This window comes from Canis lupus, chromosome 36, assembly GCF_003254725.2.
Source record: "Canis lupus dingo isolate Sandy chromosome 36, ASM325472v2, whole genome shotgun sequence".
In the NCBI taxonomy this organism is placed as follows: domain Eukaryota; kingdom Metazoa; phylum Chordata; class Mammalia; order Carnivora; family Canidae; genus Canis; species Canis lupus.
In genome coordinates, this window is record NC_064278.1 from 28,488,827 (window position 1) to 28,495,773 (window position 6,947).

Here is a 6,947-nt window from a genome sequence, read left to right on the forward strand (position 1 = left end):
TTACTCTCCTTTTTAGAAACTTATTTTTTTGGCAAATCATTAGGTAATTTTAGTTGGAAACTTTCTACAAGGTTCTAGTCAGTTGGTATGCTAAAATATTTTATGCTCCAGGGGTTTTTCAGTTTAAGTATTTTATATACTTGTGTTTTATCCAATTCAGTTCATGATCAAGAGGGTTATATATATTCCTTGTTGAACTCCCTCTGAGCACATGAATTACCTCTGAACTTGAACCCCTACGTGTAAATATACCTGACCTTAGAAGACTAAGAGTATATGAGTTTAGTTTCTTATTGGCTGATAAGTGCAATTTAGATAAATCATTTTTTGATATTCTAAACTTGTTCATCCTTCATATCATTCAGGAAAATTTATATTTTGTGTTTCCATGTTTCCCATTGCTAATATGTGCCTGGTTCTGATATAATTTAATGTATTTATAACATTTTGTATCTTATCATATTTTAAAGATGATTACATAGAAGATTTAGTTTTTGTTAAAAGCTTGAAATATGGATCCTTTTTGTCTTAAATAGGAAATGAAAGTTTCAAAATAATACCACAACACACTTAGAATAATTGATCATTATCAATAATATATTTTGGGTTAAATTCTATATTCATTTTCTGAAAGCTACATATTCTAACTTCTGACAGCCCATTTTAAACACTGAATAAACTATTTTACTCTCTAATGTATTTCTCTTATGATTTTTTATTGTAATATAAGGAAAAAGAAAGCATCTGTGTTCGCCAGCTGTGACAAAGTGTTTCAATAAATGAGGCAAGCAACATCAGTAATAAATAAAGCAATTTACTTCTTTACAAAAAATGACTATCTATATTTAATATCAAAGCTGTAGCTAGTGGTACAGCTTAGCAGCTGGTATGGCTAAAGTGAATACTCACTGGAAAATTAAGTTGCCATTATATCAGCTATATTATACTGACAAGAGCATACTAACATTCCTGTGGAAAACATTTAAAAGCTTTCCTTTTGAATTCAGTACCAAGAAACGGTCTCATTTCACTTGGGTCACTGATATTGGTTGAGTGACAGAGTGCAGTCTCTTGCTGCTACCACAAGGCAATTAACTTCCACCTCCCACTATAAGCACAGAGTCCAGCGTGCTCTGTAATGATAAGAGGAGATGTGTTAAATCCATAAAATTGATGCAAAACATTACGTTGCTTATCCAGAGATTGCCATATTTCTAGAACAGCTAGAGGTTGTAGAAATAGAGCATGTTCCAATGTGAAGCTCTTAGGTAATTCATTATTTTTATAAACACACACACACACACACACACTCTTCCCCTAGTTGTCAACTATCACAAATTAGACTATATAATAAAATCAAAATTTTCCAAAGTATCTTCGGAACCTATTGTATTTTCTAGTAACCACTAAATCTATGAGGAGCCATGGTGACTGAGTTTTGTAATGCTCACTGGAGAAAGCACACAACTAGTCAGTAGCTATTTATCACCTCTCAACCTGGATTCATATTCTCACACTAATATTTGGATATTACAGATCAAGGCATCACCTATTCATAGATCCAGATAAGTGTCTTAAATGTACATGTATCAATGATCAAGGACTAGTATCATTCATTGAAATATTTATAGCTTATATTTGTATATCACTTTGCAGCTTATCTTGTATTTTTGTATATATTAATATATTTAATAACAACGTAAGAAATATATGAAAGGAGTGGGATGCCTGGGTGGCTCAGTGGTTGAGCCTCTGGCTTTGGCTCAGGTTGTGATCCCGGGGTCCTGGGATCGAGTCCTGCATCGAGTTCCTTGCAGGGAGCCTGCTTCTCCCTCTGCCAGTGTCTCTGCCCCTCTCTGTGTCTCTCATGAATAAATAGATAAAATCTTTAAAAAAATTAATATATGAAAGGAGTCACTTCCCCACTTGAGATGAGACCACTCATAAGGGTAAAGAATACTCTAATGCTAAATATGTTTGTAATCTTTCTGTTTGCTAGACTGTGAAAAGGGAAAATTACACAAAATAACTGTCAAAATAAAGTCATCATTACATTAATATACCAAGTTTGGGAAAGAAGTTAATGACAGGATGAAAAAAAAGAGAGAGAGAGAGAGAGAGAATGCATATAATAGAGAACTTAAAAGGAAGTGATCACAAAGGAATTGCTGATGCATTTGTATATTTTCATCAACATTTCATTCTCTATTTTTTATAATATGGCCTGAAATGTGTTTCTGTACATAAAAACCAAATTATTATGCATATTATTTGTTGAAAATTTCTGCCTTCTGAGTGTGCTGACATTCTTGGCAACTTGCTTAAGCTGCTCAGTGCTCACCAGGTACACTAGTGAGCAGAATTTTTATATTCCCAAGGGTGTGACACTGAGGACAAGTTAAAGAATTTTTCCATAGCTGTCAAACAGTACAATAAATGATTATAGCAAACCAGTAGGTAACTTAAAAAACTGCTTCTTGATTTTCTATGGTCTAAAAAATGGCCAGTGAGTTAAAACTATTTTCAGAAGAAGACAATGATGATAATGACAATGACAAATTAGCCTTTCTCATGCTCACACTCTTGTAAGTATTCTAGATGCACATGATGTATAATATTAAAACATATTAAATAAGCCCTCTTCTATTAGACCAAACATGAAAGTGATTTTCAAAATGATAAAACAATGTCAGTCTTCTTGCTTTTAAACATTTTTAAAGTTCTGGGATCCCTGGGTGGCGCAGCGGTTTGGCGCCTGCCTTTGGCCCAGGGCGCGATCCTGGAGACCCGGGATCGAATCCCACGTCAGGCTCCCGGTGCATGGAGCCTGCTTCTCCCTCTGCCTGTGTCTCTGCCTCTCTCTCTCTCTCTGTGACTATCATAAATAAATTAAAAAAAATTAAAAAAAAAACATTTTTAAAGTTCTATAAATATATAGAATATTTTATAAATATTTCATAAATATACTTGTATTACTTGTTTATGTTATATAAGATATCTATTTTAAATAAATGAATAAATATACTAAGAACTCTGTTTAAATTTCTAACATCATAAATAAAGGTAGAACTTACCCACATTAAGGTTCTCAATAATTTTTAAGAAATTAAAAAGTTCCTGAGAACAATTTTTGAGAGCCACTGCCCTAGATTAAGTATTAGAGTGTACTACACCAGGTTCATAACTAATATATTCATCTTATCAAATGGGAACAGAGTTCTGCTTCTGCTACATATAAGTAAGTTTTTTTTTCAGGTCTACTAATTGAAAGTTTTAGGAAAATATTTTCTAATAAACATTACAAGTGTTGGTACATTATAATTAAGCTTACATAAATAAAAATTCATATTAATGATAAGGGTAAAATGTGTCAATTAATTTGATAGTGTACCATTATTGGCAAAGAACTTACCTTTTTCTTTTTTTTTTTAAGATTTTATTTACGAGAGAGAGAGAGAGAGAGAGGTAGAGACACAGGCAGAGGGAGAAGCAGGCTCCATGCAGGGAGCCCGATGTGGGACTTGATCTGGAGTCTCCAAGATCACACCCTGGACCAAAGGTGGCACTAAACCAGTGAGCCACCAGGCTGCCCAGAACTTTCCTTTTCATAGCCATGAAAATCAATCAAATGTTATATTAATGAATTTCTATAAAACTTATCTACATCAGAAGTAGTATATTTTGAAGTAGAGGGAAACATGTGAACACTCTTCTGGCAGTGGTCAAAATGGATTATGGCAAATGATACCAATAATAGTGGCCTCTCCATTAGTGTTCACAATAGATAAATCTAAAAGGCTCCTGACAGCAAATTTTGAGAGCCATTCAAAAGTATTAAGGATTTTTTTAATGAAAATAATTCTACTCCCTTGTAACACAAAATATTGAAGGTAATCAGAAGTTAGAAACAACCTATAGGATGAAAACGAGAAAGTTAAAACTGAAACAATTTGAATGTACACTGTGGGAGGTGGATTGGCATATCTTAGACGACCTGAATAATCACTTAGTCCTCTCCTCTACAATATCTGGTACATGTATGTATATATGAAGTTAAATTTTCACTTAATCATTTTGTGTCTTCTGAGCAAAATTGGAATACAAAGTTAAAATGAGTCTCAGAACTAGACTTCACAAAATTCCCAGTCTCTTAGTATGAAAAGTGTATAGTTGTTTTTTGCTAAGTTTTACTGGATTATACATAAGAAAAAGGTTGTGAAGACAAAAATATTAATTTATATAGAGTCTGGGAAGACCTGAATAGACTAATGGGTTCTAACAGTCTACTGTGTCTCCTGAAACTCTCATATAGAATTACAGTTGATCATTTTCCATGACCTTTTTTGGGAGGTCCATTTCATTATGAAATTTAATTGAATACTTGGTTCGCTTCATTCTTCTCCCAAGGGAATCTAAAAGGACTAACTTGATCGGAGTTGTGTTATTTCTGCCTGCCTTAAGAGTTTTTGTTGTTGTTATTGTTGTCGTTTTATTTAAGAGTTAACCTTAGATTCTCTTCTGGTTTACATTGTTTTAGCACTAATTTTTGGTCCATATTTAACTGTTTTGATCTTATTGGAAGAAAATTATATATTATTTAATTTTTCATGCATGAATCATAATAGTGATAACTATTAGTGAAGACTAATAGTGACCTATTAGGGATGCCATAACTAAATATGTCATCTGTACTTAAATTGCACTTTTTGTCTATACCACTTTATTCTCCTAACCACTCACTTGTGCTTCAACAGTTGAATAGATTCCCTAACTTATTGAAATCAACTGCGTACAACTGCAATTCTGCTAGTCAGAAATTATTACTAAGTTCATATATTGAGAATCCAGAAAAATCTAGAGATCTAGATAAAGGTAGCTAATCCTAGTTGCCAACAAATGACTTATTGATATGACAACAAGAGCATATGCAACAAATACTAAAAACAAGGGGAGCTACATCAAGCTAAAGCTTGTGCTGCAGGAAAGGAACAACAACAACAACAACAACAAGAAAAAACCCACAATGGTGTAAAGAGGAAACCTACAGAATGGGAAAGTTATTTGCAAACCACATATCTGATTATAAATTAATTATAATTATAGTTAATTATAAAATATATAAGGCACTACTATAACTCAAAAGCAAAAAACTAAAACAAACAAAAAAACCTCAAAAAGTGGGCAAAGGACTTGAACAACATCTCTCCCAAAAAGGCACACAAATGGCCAACAAATATATGAAATGCTCAAAACTACAATGAGATATCACCTCACACCTGCTAGAATGGCCATTTAAAAAATAAATCAGTGTTGGTAGGAAGTGGAAAATTGGAACTCATACACTGTTGATGTTAAATAGTGTAACAGTTATGGAAAACAGTATAAGGATGCCTAAAAAAAATAAAACTATCATATAATCCAGCAATCCACTTCTCACTATGTATCCAAAAGAGTTGAAATCAGGATCTTGAAGAGATATCTGCAATCCTGTGTTCATCACAGCATCATTCACAATAGTCAAGATACAAAAACAATATGTGTCCATATATACAGATAAATGATTAAAGAAAATGTGGCATATACATATAATGAAATATAATTTAGCCTTAAAAAGGAAATCTTCTCATTTACAATATAGATGAACCTAAAGAACATTATACTAAGTGAAATAAACCATAGAAGGACAAATATGGTATGATTCCACTCATACAAGGTATCTAAAATAGTCAAATTCATAAAAGCAGTGGAATATAATAGTATTTGCCAGAGAGTGGGGATGGAGAAAATGGGGAATTGTTATTTGATGGGTATAAAGTTTCAATTATGCTAGATAATTAATTTCTAGAATTTCTGCTATACAACATAGTACCTAATTGTTAAGATTATTGTGCATTTCAAAGTTTAAGAGGGTAGATCTCATATTAAGTGTTCTTACCACAAAAATGATGATAGATAGATAGATAGAAAGACAGGTAGATAGATCGATGATGAATAGATACAAGCAAACATAAGAAAACTCTGGATGTTGTTGAATGTGTATTACCTTGATTGCAGTAATGTTATCACTGGTGTTTGCATAATTTTAAACTCATGAAACAAATTCGTATTAAATATGTGTGGTTTTCGCATATCAATTATACCTTAATAAATCTGTTAAAAATAATAGGGATCTTCCTCAGCCTGGTAGAATGAATGTGACAATATTTACAGCCTAGATTTTCTTTAATAAAGGAAACTTGAATCACTTTCCTGTGTAATCAGGAAAATAATGATTTCCACTTTCAACATTCCTATTAAACATTGTTCTTAAGGTCTTAGGCTTTGCAATAAGGAAAAAAATAATAAAAGACACAAAAAGTAGAAAGTAAGAAGTAAGCTTTCATTGATAGTATAATTGTTTTAACAGAAAATTTCATGGAATCTACAAAAAAATTACTAAAATTTATGAATGACATGGCAAAGTTCAAGGAAAAAAGTTTACAATACCAAAATCAGTTGTGTTTTTATTTACTAGTGGCAACAATTATAAAATATTTCCATTTCCTATATACCAGAAATAAAGTACATAGGAAAAAAAAACAAAAAAAGATGTACCATATCTCTACAATGTAAACTATAAATCACTAATGATAGAAAAAATTTTAAAAACCTAACTTAATGGAAAGATAATAATATTCAATGACTAAAACACTCAATAATTTTAGGATAGCAACCTCTTCCATTTGAATTTTGCATTAAATGTAACTAATTATACAAATAGACAAGTTGATTCTAAAAATTATTTCTTTTTAAAATTTAATTTCAGTTAATTAACATATAGTGTATTAGTTTCAGAGGTAGAGGTCAATGACTCATCAGTTGTATAGAACACCCAGTGCTCATTACATCACGTGCCCCCTTAATGCCCATCACCCAGTTACCCCATTGCCCCACAATCACCCTCAGTT